Source organism: Ochotona princeps, chromosome 4, assembly GCF_030435755.1.
Source record: "Ochotona princeps isolate mOchPri1 chromosome 4, mOchPri1.hap1, whole genome shotgun sequence".
NCBI classification, from domain to species: Eukaryota; Metazoa; Chordata; class Mammalia; order Lagomorpha; family Ochotonidae; genus Ochotona; species Ochotona princeps.
In genome coordinates, this window is record NC_080835.1 from 51,630,345 (window position 1) to 51,643,954 (window position 13,610).

Below are 13,610 nucleotides of genomic sequence, written 5' to 3' on the forward strand. Positions count from 1 at the left end.
AAAAAAAAATTTTTTTTTTTAAGATTTGCTTACTTTTGGGCCAGGCAAGATAGCATAGTGGTTAAAAGTCCTCACCTTGAATGTGCCAGGATCCCATGTGGGCACCGGTTCTAATCCCAGCAGTCCTATTTCCCATCCAGCTCCCTGCCTGTGGCCTGGGAAAACAGTCGAGGACGGCCCAAAGCTTTGAGACCCTGCACCTGCGTGGGAGACCTGGAAGAGCTCTTGGCTTCCAATCAGCTCAACTTCAGCCGTTGCAGCCATTTGGGGAGTGAATCATTGGATGGAAGACCTTCCTCTCTGTCTCTCCTACTCTCTGTATATCTGACTTTCCAATAAAAATAAATAAATTAAAAAAAAAAAGATTTACCTACTTTAATTGGAAAGGCATATTTACAGAGAGGAGAGACAGAAAGTGAATACCATCTTTAGAAAAAAACAGAGGAAGAGAAATAGAGAGTGCTAAAGACACCCCGCTTCAGGCCAATCTCCATCCCTGCCTCCTGGGAAGCCTCCAGCAAATCAGCAGTGGCTTTGGGTTCAGGAGTAGTCAGGCTTAGTCCTTTCAAAAACCTACTATGTTAGATGGCTCTGAACTACCCACCACACACTCTCTCTGATCTGACTATAGCCCCCGCAATGACTCAAACAGGAATTAAATCTTCATTGTTCAATAGAACTTTGTTTGCTCCCTTTTCACTTCTAGAATGAAGTTCAACTATGTACTCAAAGATAACAGTTCTTGTCACCATACCTTTGTCTCCCCCGTTTATCTGACCTGGAATGTTTTCATTCTCTTCCCCATACAGAGGTACTGTTTAGCATGAAGCTTTGGTAAATAAGGATGCATATAGCAATTTCTAGGGAGATCACGAAAATGTTAATAATAGGAAAAATAATTAAACTTCCAAATTTGTACAGGAGGAAAAACTAAATAATTTAAATGCTCGCTTTGGCAGCACATATACTAAAATTGGAATGATACAGAGAAGATTCACATGGCCCCTGTGCAAGGAATAAAGGAATAATTTAAAAGAATCCAAGCAAGGAGAGGCATGAGGATACTTCAGAAAGATTATAGAGGGGCTAACATAGTGGCACAGCCAGGTAAGATGCCAATTGTGGGACCGGCGCTGTGGCCTAGCTGCCAAAGTCCTTGAACACACTGGGATCCCATATTGGCACCGGTTGTAATCCTGGCAGCTCCACTTGCCTTCCAGCTCCCTGCTTGTGGTCTGAGAAAGCAGTCAAGGACAGCCCAAAGCCTTGAGACCCTGCACCCGCGTGGGACAGCTGGTGGAAGTTCCTGGCTCCCGGCTTCGGATCAGCGCAGCTCCGGCCATTGGAAGATCGGATGGAAGATCTTCCTCTCTATCTCTCCTCCTCTCTGTATATCTGACTTTCCAATAAACATAAATAAATCTTTTTTTTAAAGATGCCAGTTGTAATGTTGGCATCCCATACTGGAATGCTGCTTTAAGTTCGGGCTTCTCCACCTCCTACTAATGTGCCTCAGAAGGCAACAGAAGCTGGTCCAAGTCCTTGGGCCCTTGCTATTTCTGCTTCCAGTTCCAGCTTGGATGCACCTATGAGGTGAGGCTTGAGTGGAGTTCCTGGTTCCAAGCTTCAGCCTGACCCAGCCTGAGATGTGTTAGTCATTTTGGCAGCGAGTCAGTGGATAAAAGAGTGTCTCTCTCTCTCTCTCTCTTTTTCAAGCAAATAAAATCTTAATTCTTTTTTTTTTTAAAGATTTATTTTTAATGGAAAGTCAGATGTACAGAGAGGAGAAGAGACAGAGAGGAAGATTTTCTGCCCAATGATTCACTCCCCAAGTGGCCGCATCAACAAGAGCTGTGTCGAACTGAAGCCAGGAGTTCAGATCCCCTTCTGGTTCACCCACGCGGGTGTAGGATCCCAAGGGCTTCCGTGGTCCCCGACTGCTTTCCCAGGCCACAAGCAGGGAGCTGGATGGGAAGCAAGATGGCCGGGATTAGAATTGGAGCCCATAGGAAATCCCAGGTGTGCGAGGCAAGGACTTTAGCCACGAGGTTACCATTCTGGGCCCAAAATCTTAATTCTTTCTGCTTGCATCAGTGGCTGGGGAGATGCATTTTAATTAAAAACTATGTACAAATTAAAATAATCTTTCTGGACGCAGATAGACTTATCTTTTATTTCTAATTTCCATGAACTTTTTGAAGTACTGTCACATAAATAGCCAATAAACACTGAAAAGATTCTCATTGTCATTAGTCATTAGGGAGGGCATATCATACCTGTGGGATGGCTATCAGAACATATATTGTGCAAAGGAAAGTAAAGCCTGGTATTGTGGCACAGCAAATTAAGCTGCTGTTTTCAGGCCAGCATGGTGGCATAGCACGTTAATTTTCCATCTGCTAGTGTTGGCATTCTATATGGGCCCTGTTTCTTGGTCCTGATCCTCCACTTCCATTCCAGATCTCTGCTTATGGCCTGGGAAAGCAGTAGAGGATGGCCCAAAGCCTTGGGATGCTACACCTGTGTGGAGGTCCAAAATGAAACTCCTGGCTTCTGACTTCAGATCCAGCTGTTGGAGCCATTTGGGAAATTAATCAGTGAATGGAAGACCTCTCTCTATCTTGCTTCTCTCTCTGTAAAGATCTGCCTTTCAAATAGCAATAATAATAATAATAAAGGTAGGCCCCAGCATGGTAGCATAGCAGCTAAAGTACTCGCCTTGCATGCACCTTGATTCCCATATGGGCGCTGGTTCTAATCCCAGCAGGCCCCGCTTCGCATCCAGCCCCCTGCCTGTGGCCTGGAAAAGCATTCGAGGATGGAGCAAGGCTTGGGACCCTACACCCACATGGGAGACCAGAATGGGCTCCTGGCTCCAGCATAGCTCTTGCCATTGCAGCCTCTTGGGGAGTGAATCAATGGATGGACGATCTTTCTCTCTGTTTCTCCTCCTCTCTGTATATCTGATTTTCCAATAAAAATTAAATAAATGTTGGGCCCAGTGCGATAGCCTAGCGGTTAAAGTCCTTGCCTTGAATGTGCCAGGATCCCATATGGGCACCAGTTCTAATCCCGGGAGCTACACTTCCCATCTAGCTTCTTGCTTGTGGCCTGGGAAAGCAGTCAAGGACAGCCCAAAGCTTTGAGACCCTGCACCTGCATGGGAGACCTGGTGGAAACTTCAGGCTCCTGGCTTTGGATTGGCTCAGCTCCAGCTGTTGCAGTCACTTGAGGAGTGAACTATCGGACGGAGGACCTTCCTCTCTGTTTCTCCTCCTCTTTGTATGTCTGAGTTTCCAATAAAAGTAAATAAATAAAAAAAAAAATTCAGCTTTAAAAAAAAAAGGAGGGAGTGGGCGGCACAATGGCCTAGCAGCTACAGTTCTTACCTTTAATGCCATATGGGTGCCAGTTTTAATCCCGGCAGCACTGCTTCCCATCCAGCTCCCTGCTTGTGGCCTGGGAAATCAGTAGAGGATGGCCCAAAGCTTTGGGACCCTACACCCGCATGGGAGACCCGGAAGAGGTTCCTGGCACCTGGTTTCGGATTGGCTCAGCTCCCACCACTGCGGCTGCTTGGGGAGTGAATCATCAGACGGAAGATCTTCCTCTGTCTCGTCTCCTCGATATATATATCTGACTTTGCAATAAAAAAATAAATAAATCTTTATAAAGAAAAAAAACTTAACTGCTTGCAATACTAGGACTCTGTGTTGGAGTCCCAGCTGCTGTGCTTGTGATATAGCTTCCTGCTAAGGAGCCTGGAAAGACAGTGGAAAATGCCTGAGTGCTTAGACCCCTGCCGAAAACATGGGAGACTCAGATGGGTTCCTGGCTCTTGGCTTCGCTTGGCCCAATATCTGGGGAGTGAACCAACAGATGAAAGTTTGCTATTGGTCTCTCTCTCTCATATTCTGGCATTAAAATAAATAACATCTTTTAAAAGATTCATTTATTTTTTGTTGGAAAGGCAGATTTACAGAGGAGAAGGAGAGACAGAAAGATCTTCCATTTACTGGTTCACTCTCCACATGGCTGCAATGGCTGGAGCTGAGCCAATTCGAAGCCAGGAGTCAGGAGTTTCTTCCAGTTCCCCCGCACAGGTGCAGGAGCCTAAGGCTTTGGGCGATCCTGTGTTGCCCAGAGCTTACATGGGAGGATTAGCAAATTCATCCATCACATTTGGCCCAAAATAAACAAGTTGAAAGAAAAGAAAGACCAGTGGTAAGGACAAGGAGAAATGTTCTAGAACCCTCATGTATTGCTGCAGAATATTAAAATAATATGTTCACTTCGGAAAAAAACTTAGCAGTTTTGAAAAAGTTAAACATAGATTTACCATATGACATCACAATTCTATTTCTCAGTCCATACACTGAAGAACTGAAAACAAGTGCTCGTGCAGGAACATGCACACACAGATGGAAATACCCCAAATGTTTACCAACAAATTAATGGATAAATAAAATATAGTATAGGCACACAGAATATTATATAGGAAGAAATGAAGAACTGATACACATGTGAACCCAGATGAAAGTTGAGAACTTGCTAAGTGAAAAAGCCAGATACAAAAAGCCACTAAATATATGATTCTATTTGCATTTATATAAAAGGTTTCCAGAGTTAAGAAGTCCATTGAGATAGAATGTATGTTTGTTGTGATTGGGGTTAGTAGAAGGTGGGAATAGAAAGATAATCCCTAAAGGATTAACAGGTCTTACTTTGGAGTAATGGAAATGTTTGGAACTAGGAAGAATGCAAATGAACTAAATGCCATTGAACTGTTCACCCAAAAGCTTTACTTTACAGGCTGTGACCTTCAACTCAGTAAGTTTTTTTTTTTTTTTTTAAAGTCAACATTCAGGGGCCAGCGTGTAGGCTTAACTGCCTAATCCTCCGCTTGCAAGCACCAGGATCCCATATGGGCATTGGTTCATGCCCCAGCTGCTCTGCTTCCCATCCAGCTCCCTATTTGTGGCCTGGGAAAGCAGTAGAGGATGGAGCAAAGCCTTGGGATCCTACACTTGTGTAGGGGACCTGGGAGAAGTTCCTGGCTCCTGGCTTCAGCTCTGGCCGTTGCAGCCATTTGGGGTGTGAACCAAAGGATGGGAGGTCTTTCTGTCTCTCCTTCTCTTTGGAAATCTGTTTTTCCAATAAGAAAACATAAATCTTAAATTAAAAAAAAGACAATACACACAATCAGTAGTAAGAATTTGGACATGTGGCCCAGTGGGATAAGCTGCCATTTGCAATTCAGCATTCCCCTATCAAGAATGTTCTGTTTCTGCTCCAGTTCACTGTTAACATGCTTGAAAAGACACAAGATGGCCCAAGTTCATGTGGGAAGCCAGGATGGAGTTCCTGGCTTCATGGGACAGTCGACCCCAGACCTGGCTGTTGTGACCATTTGGGGAGTGAGCCAGTAGATCGAAGAGTGCTCTGTCTCTGTTGCTATATGTTTCAAATAAAATAAAATTAAATCACACTTGACAAATGGGACCAAAAAAAGTTACCATATAATCTAACAATTCCATTCCTAGATATAAACCCAACAAAATTGAAAATATTCATCTATAAAAATCTTTTACTGAATGTTCATGCAGCATTATTCATAGTAGTTAAAAAGTGAAATCAATTGAAATGTTCATCAGCTCATTAATGGATAAACAAAAGGTAACATACAACAGGATATTACTTGACCTTAAAAGGCAATAAAACACTAATGTTTGCTACATACAAATGAATCTTGAAAAAGTTAAGTGAGAGAAACCACATATAAAGACTGTATTTTGTATGATTCAATTTATATGAAATGTTGAAAGCAGGCAAGCCTATACAGAATAGAGACTACTGGGTACTGGGGCTTAGGGAAAGGTGGGGAGAGGGAGTGATTGCTAATGGGGCCTTCTTGGATTAAGAAAGTGTTCTGAAATTGGTGATGAGGGTTGCACAACCTTATGAGTACACTAAAATCAACTAAAATAGATGTTTTAAAAGGGTGAATCCTTTAGGTTGTGAAGATTATATTTCAGTTTTTAAAAAAATCTGGCAAAGACTTTGGCCTCAACAAATGGCAGCTGTTGTTTACAAAAATAAAAACTAGGGCCCAACGCAATAACCTAGTGACTAAAGTCCTCACCTTGAATGTGCCGGGATCCCATATAGGCGCTGGTTCTAATCCCGGCAGCCCCACTTCCCATCCAGCTCCCTGCTTGTGTCCTGGGAAAACAGTCGAGGACAGCCCAAAGATTTGAGACCCTGCACCCGTGTGGAAGACTTAGAAGAAGCGCCTGGTTTCTGGCTTTGGATCGGCGCAGCTCTGGCTGTTGTGTCTACTTGGGGAGTGAATCAGTGGATGGAAGGTCTTTCTGTCTCCTCCTCTCTGTATATCTGACTTCCCAATAAAAATAAATAAATCGTTAAAAAAAAAAAAACTAAGAGAGAAACAGAGCAAACTGAAAAAAGTATAAAATATTTGATAAGATCCTTAATATATTAATAAATTGATTAAATGTGATGAGCTGGATATGCTGTTTAAAAGTCAAAGGTATTCACATAGGATTTGTAAAATGCCATTATGTGTTATTTACACACCTCATCCTTCTTTATGAAGTCTTGGGACAAGAGGATGGAATCAACATTTACGGAGTACTTATAATGGGCCAAACACAGGCTTGGTTCTTTGTAAATTCCACCACCTTATTTGCCTTTCACAAGCACCTTATAAAATATGAAGTATCGTGCCAGTTTCAGAGGTAAGGAAACTGGGGCAAGAACAGGTAATTTGTACAGGTCTTATAATGAGCTGATCTAGAATTCAACATCAGCTCTGCTGCTCTTTGCAGTGTAACATCTGAGGAATCTAGAACCCATACTCTGGAAGATTGCACAGTATCTTGACTTCTCATGATTCAGTGATGCTTATAGATGTGTTTCTTTCCTGAGCAGCATCCGTCTTAGCGACAATGAATTCTACAACCATGTGTGAGAGACTGGTGGCTCCCAAGAGCCTGTCTTTTCTTTTTTCTTTTTTTTTTTTAAAGATTTATTTATTTTATTACAGTCAGATATACAGAGAGGAGGAGAGACAGACAGGAAGATCCCCCGTCCGATGATTCACTTCCCAAGTGAGTGCAACGGCCGGTACGCCAGGAACCCACACGGGCACAGGGTCCCAATGCATTGGGCCGTCCTCGACCGCTTTCCCAGGCCACAAGCAGGGAGCTGGATGGGAAGTGGAGCTGCCGGGACCAGAACCAGTGCCCATATGGGATCCCGGGGGCGTTCAAGGCGAGGACTTTAGCCGCTAGGCCATGCCGCCAGGCCCGAGCCTGTCGTTTCTAAAGCTGGATTTGTCTAAGCCCTTTGTTGGCCAGAGCTGCGCTGTGCTTGGACATGGCTGGGCTCCTGATGCTAAGGACCAGGTTTGGCTGATCAGGCATTTGTGAACAAGCAGAAAATCTGTGTCTTTATAGAGTGGAAGAAAGAAGATGCTGATGACCCAAACGGGTCTTATGACAATTAGAGTAGGAATGTGTATGCCAGGAAGGCTTGTGTTTCCTCAGTAAGAACTCCTTGGGCATGTGGTTGATATGCCTGGAAGGAGCACTTAACAAGAGTTCTTTAGAAATTACCATGGTTATGGGGAATTTCTCCTTGCTGCAGCCCATGTCCCATGCATCCTCCAGGCTTCCTGCATTCCTACTGGTCCTTTGGACAGGAGGCACTCTGTTACAACTCACCCCCTCAAGACACAGTGCTGAGTCCCCTTTTCGTCCTAGAACCCATGTCCTGGATGATTGAGAATTGCAACTCCGTGGCACACTACAAAAAATACAAATATTATCTATCACTGTGGAGGACTCACTGCATACCAGGTGCCATCATATAGATTATCATATAGGGCCTTACATATAGATTATCATTTATTTCTCATAATCATTCTGTGAGACAGGTACAGTCGTTATCTCCATTTTTAAAGGCAAGGACACTGAAGTTCAGAGGGCAAGGACAATTTCTCCAAGTTCATATAGCTAATACATGGCTGGGAACAATTTTACACTTAGCGTTGTATAATTCCAAAGGCCAGTATTTCTGCTTGTTACTACCACTGAAGATTTCACTGGCTCATGCACCAGGAATGGAAAGTGCACCTGCTGGGTTCTTAGCCTTAGAAAGTTCTGAGGGCAAAGGCAAGCTACTCTACCTCTCCAAGGAGACATAATGATTTTCTTACGTAAAGACAAAGGAGGACAATAGGAGAGGAGGGGTGTTTGAATGGAGGATTTTGGGGGGGCTGGTGGCCACAGTCAGATGTTTAAACTAGCTTTATTATTTGACCAACCGTATATTTTTTTTCTCTTCCTTCGGGCATCTATTAAAGACATACAACATTGTTTCTTCTATCCACAATCTTACTCTATCTTTACAGCCACTCCATTTAATTTTGTTTCTTTGATATGCAGAAACAATCACAGAGAACTCTGACCTGCTGCTTCAATTCCCAAATGCCTGCAAACGCCAGGACTGGGCCAAGGTGGAAGCCAGGAGCTACAAACTCAATGGAGGTATGCTATGTGGATGGCAGGAATGTTAGTATTTGAACCATCACCACTGTCTCCCAGAAACTGCACTGGCAGAGAACTGCAGCCAGAAGTTGGGAATGAACCCAGAGGCCCTTCGGCACTGGACACAAACAAGCTTAAGCAGCGTCTTCACTGCTAGGTCCAACATCCGTCTTTCTATTACTCCACTTTATAACAAATTCATAATCGCTAATTCCTTGCTACCACTGAAATTTAAATTCATCTGAGATTTAACTTCATCTAAGCCTTAGGCAAAGCTTTCTTCAATTTTCATAGCCTGGGAAGAAGTGGTGGTTTAGAGGTGGACTGCTAGCTCTCCTTTCCAGTCACGGCTCCTACTGTTCTGGGTGTCAGCTTCAGCCGCTACCTCTCCTCCTTGTAAAATCAGGTGCCTGCCCCTGGGTAGGCCGTGGTAGGAAAAGACCAGCTAGAGGATCAAAGTGCAGCTCTGACCGCCAAAAGCCCGGAGCAAAGAAAACCTACCTAGAGTAAATAATAGGATACAAACTGACAAGGTTGTAACAGAGTCCTAACAGAGCATTAGCCCAGCTTGCTGGGTGGGCTGGGTCAGCCACTGTGGGCACATTTGAACAAAGCCTTCAAGATACAGGTTCTCAACATTCAGATGGGAAAGAAGTTCCAAGAATCCTTATTTGTACTAGGATGTAAGGTTGGGCCATTCCCCTACGGGATTTTTAATGTCCATAAACATCTAACGTAGGGGCAGAGAAAGGGAAACAGCGTGTGCTGGTGCTGGCAGCACGTAGGGATTTGCGGCCTGCAAACAGCCTCAGGACAGCTTAGCGAACACAGGCGCCTCCTACAAGGGCCTCCGGCTCCGCACGCGGTCTGGCCAGGAAGTGTGAGAAGTGCGACGAGGAAGCCTTCCCATCACCGACTGGGGCAAGGAAAGGGTAGAATAGTTACCATGCCATCCTGGGGCCTTCCTTCTGATTGGCCCCAGCTTCCGCAGCCCGAGTCTCTCAGCTCGACTGAAGAAGGCGGAGTCCGCACATAGCGTCATCACCCTTGTATCCCACCCCCCGCCCTGTAGCACACCACTCTAGCCACTCACTAGCCCTCTGACAGGGGTCCTGTGTGACGTCACGGCTTCCTCCCAGCCAACCGCGGCTGCGCGGGGGCGGGACTCCGCGTACCTCCTACCGGCCCTCCCCTTTTTCTTCCCTAACTCCATTTGCCCCTCCTCTCTCCCCCCTCCCCTTCTCCCGAAGACCGCCCTCACGTTCGGTTTCAAAAGACTCAGTGCCCAATGACCAAGAGGACTAACCTAGAGTGGCGGCCTCATCTACCAATGCGCAGGCGGCGAGGGCGGAGCTCCCGGAGCGAGCCTCTGACGGCGGGCGGCGTGTGACGCAGTCGGGCCCTGTGCGCGCTGCGCCTGAAGCGGCTGTCGGCGGCGGTCGGTGGCGGCCGGTGGTGGCCGGTGGTGGCCGGTGGCGGTGACGGCGGCGGCTGCGGCGGTTACTCGGCGGCCTCGCGCTGCTCCGTGAGCGGCGGGTGGCGGGCAGGCCCGGGCCTTGACTCTTGACGCTCCCCTCCCCCACCGCAGCGCGGTAAGTCGGGACCCGGAGCGGCGGCGGCGGCGGCGGCCTGGGATCGGCAGGCTCCTCCTCCCCGGGGCGGGCGGGTGCGCGGGGCGTCCCAGGCCCTCGGCTCTCCCGAGTCCCGCGCCGCGGCTGGCCGGAGGAACGGGCCGGAGCAGCTGGCTCCCGGTGTGCTTGGTGGGGTCCCGGCTCCGGCGGGGGAGCGTCCACCCCTCGATCTGTACTCATTCATTGGTTTGGCGCTGGTCGGCGCCTCGCTGGGGCACGCCGGGGGAGTCCAATGATGGTCGTGCGGGGATGGGCAGGCCGAGAGTTGGGGAGGTTGAGTCGGAAGTTTGTCGGCTTTTCTTGATATCTAAGAATTAGGATCGTTACTAGGTAGGGAAAGGGTCCTTTCTTGCACGTGTTCCGTATCGTGCCTGATGAAAACATACTGCATTTCTGGATGAATGTGCCCATAAGGACCTTAGACTTGATTTATAATCCGTGGCCGTATCCTGCATCATGTCCACAGTTCATAGATGGGGAAACTGAAACTCAGAGTAAGAGCATTAAGCGAATGCCAGGTGTCTCGATAGATATTTTTGCTATTATTTCATCCTCTGGATGGAGCTTCCAGTTTCCCTTGATTAATTAAGGATTTCCTTGGGGGCCGGGAATAGAGGCGTTGGTTAGTGGTACTTAAAAAGCCAAGGCAAGGTAGAAGCGTCGGTAGTAATATCCAAACTCAGACTACTAAAGATGGATTTGAAACTGTCAGTGAGGTGAAAGGAATCCATAGGTAACTAGGGATCTTCAGCTAGTTTCCTATTCTAAACGTGCGTTTTTTGGATTGTGTTAGTTGCTAAGGATTCAGAGTACACAGTTACACAACCACACTGTTGTAGGAAACATCACAAGACTGAAAAAGCTAAGTAGTTGCTGTGTACTTGTAGCTTGGAATTCTTGGGTCCACCCAGGTAGTGAGTTCAGAATTAGGTATTGTAGTAGTGTAGGGCCGGGAAATTACACTCCTTTCTTGGAAACTGAAGTAAGTTAGAAGAACCAAAGAAAAGAGCAGTGACCGTTCCCTCTAACAGTCTGAGAAATTGACAAGGAAACAGTTTAACAATTGGGGGCAGCTGTGTGTGCGCGGGGTTAAGGTATTTTTAAAACAAAATTGGAGATGGAGCAAGATGAATGCACTAAGAAATAATTTTGATAAAATTCTTTTGGCTCATTAAGGTTTGGAGAAGCTTGTTGGTCTGTTCCCATCAGCTTGTCACTTTGCTGTTTAGATGACAAAGCAAAAACTGAAACGTAGTAGTGCGTAAGAGCAGAAGGGAACTGTAGTGTAAATACTAAAATGTGAACAGTGTATGTTTTCTGTGACATTTTCTCAGTTAAAGCATCACCCTCTTCTGGGAAGCCTTCCCTGGCATTCTTTCTTAGAAGCTTCCCTAACACTTATTTGGTACTTCTATTTATAGCACATGCCATTTTGTATTTTAGCTGTTTGTGCTTTTATTCAACCATACTAAAATAAATTTTTTGTTTTGTGGTCAGGTTGCTTTGCACATAGTAGGCCCTTTCTTGGTTTTCAGAATAAACACACAGGAGCTAACACTAAAAATGGCCAGTAAAGTTAGGTATTTGTGTGCTATTGAGGTTTGGTTCCCGATAAGGATATAAACCATACTGTTTATGTGTAAGTGGTACCTTGATACTTTATTTATGTCCACTAGTTCCTGGATCGGTAAAAGTCAAAGTTTTTAGGAATCCAAATCCAAAGCTTGGGAAGAATTGTTCATATACTTTTGTTGTAATATTTACATGATGGCTGCTAATATAAGAAGTAGAGAGAGTGGGACAGGTGTTGAATTTTCAATGAAGAGATAACTAATTGTGTAATTGAAAGATTAGATAACTACAATATTCAGAGATTTAACAGTCATTATCAGAGAGGCACAGCAGGAAAGCATTTCTTGCAAGTTTGGGACACTCTTTGGGTCTGAAAGTGACCTCTAGTATTTGGCACCTACCTAGAGCAAGATTTCTTTAGCACTATTGATACTTTGGGCCAGACATTTACTTATTATGGTGGACTTGCTCTGTATTCTAGGATTTTCAGCAATGTTACTGTATTCTGTCCTTAGCTATACCTGACACCTCCTCCCAAGTCAACATTATCAAGAAACTGTCAAAATTGCCCTTGATTGAGACCACTGCTCTAGTGAAAGTGTTCTTTTTCAATTACTTTTTTTTAACATTTAAAAAATAAAGATTTATTTTTATTTGAAAGACAGATTTTATATAAAGAGAAAGAAGGTCTTCATCTGCTGGTTCAATCCTCAGATGGCTGAAATGGCTAAAGCTGAACCGATCCAAAGCGAAGAGCTTCTTTTGGGTTTCCCAGAGGGGTACAGGGAGCTAGATCAGAAGTAAAGCAGCCGGGACACAAAACTGGCACCCATGGGTGCCACAGAGCAGAGGATTTGTCTGCTGTGTGATTGTGCTGGCTCCAAAAACTTTTTTTAATTATTTTTACTGGAAAGTCAGATATACAGAGAGGTGGAAAGACAGAGAGAAAGATCTTCTGTCCGCTGGTTCACTCTCTAAGAGTTGCAATGGCTGAACCCATGCTGATCCAAAGCCAGGAACCAGAAACTTCTTCCAGGTCTCCCATGTGGGTTCAGGGTCCCAAGGCTTTGGGTCATCTTCAACTTTTCCCAGGCCACAAGCAGGAAGCTGGATGGGAAGTGGGGCCACCAGGACAAAAAGCAGTGCTCATGTAATCCTGGCACATGCCAGGCCAGGACATTAACTGCTAGGCTATCACGCGGGGCCCCAAAAACATTCTTAATAATAGTAGTAAGATCATGCTTTTATCTTTCTTGCTCTTTTTTTTTTATTATTATTATTGGAAAGCTGGATATACAGAGAGGAGGAGAGACAGAGAAGAAAATCTTCCATCCGATGTTTCACTCCCCAAGTGAGCTGCAACGGGCCAGTGCGCGCCAATCCATTGCCGGGAACCAGGAACCTCTTCCAGGTCTCCCACGTGGGTGTAGGGTCCCAAAGCCTTGGGCCGTCCTCAACTGCTTTCCCAGGCCACAAGCAGGGAGCTGGATGGGAAGTGGAGCTGCCGGGATTAGAACCGGCGCCTGTATGGGATCCTGGGGCGTTCAAGGCGAGGAATTTAGCCGCTAGGCCACGCCACCGGGCCCATATCTTTCTTGCACTTTATAGTTGGTTAATAAATTGCATTTGTTTGGATTATTTGGTATTGGGAAGCTGAAAAGCTAAGAGTCATAGAAATGCCTTCTTTAGTTTCTGATTTGATTTCTATGGTAGCTTATGTGGGAGAAATCAGTGTCTTGGTTCTTGTTTGACCAGGGTAACAATTGTGTAAATCAGTATCCATTTCTGTACAAGGGACACTAGAGCTTGTAATTGATGTAATTAAATGTGATGCTTT

General features: G+C 45.3%; 2 protein-coding genes and 1 non-coding gene across 24 annotated transcripts in view; 2 read left to right on the forward strand and 1 right to left on the reverse strand.

The window, feature by feature from the left end:
* The window catches only part of PGAP2 (post-GPI attachment to proteins 2), a 28,343-nt gene extending 18,029 nt beyond the window's left edge, over window positions 1–10,314 (reverse strand). For 4 of the 16 annotated variants that reach the window (XM_058663506.1, XM_058663495.1, XM_058663504.1 and 1 more), the window contains exon 1: window positions 9,516–9,644. The gene's annotated coding sequence lies outside the window, so the exon portion shown is untranslated. Of the gene's footprint in view, window positions 1–7,745; window positions 7,828–9,515; window positions 9,645–9,876 lie in introns of those variants that run through there. The other 12 variants (XM_058663512.1, XM_058663503.1, XM_058663510.1 and 9 more) reach the window with 8 other exon arrangements.
* Window positions 1–13,610, forward strand: part of NUP98 (nucleoporin 98 and 96 precursor) — a 103,592-nt gene that overhangs the window by 4,581 nt on the left and 85,401 nt on the right. For all 7 annotated transcript variants that reach the window (XM_058663486.1, XM_058663489.1, XM_058663487.1 and 4 more), the window contains exon 3: window positions 8,469–8,570. The gene's annotated coding sequence lies outside the window, so the exon portion shown is untranslated. The remainder of the gene's footprint in view (window positions 1–8,468; window positions 8,571–13,610) is intronic.
* On the forward strand, window positions 944–1,050 carry LOC118759590 (U6 spliceosomal RNA). Its single transcript, XR_004996283.1, has one exon. It is a non-coding gene; the product is annotated as a U6 spliceosomal RNA (small nuclear RNA).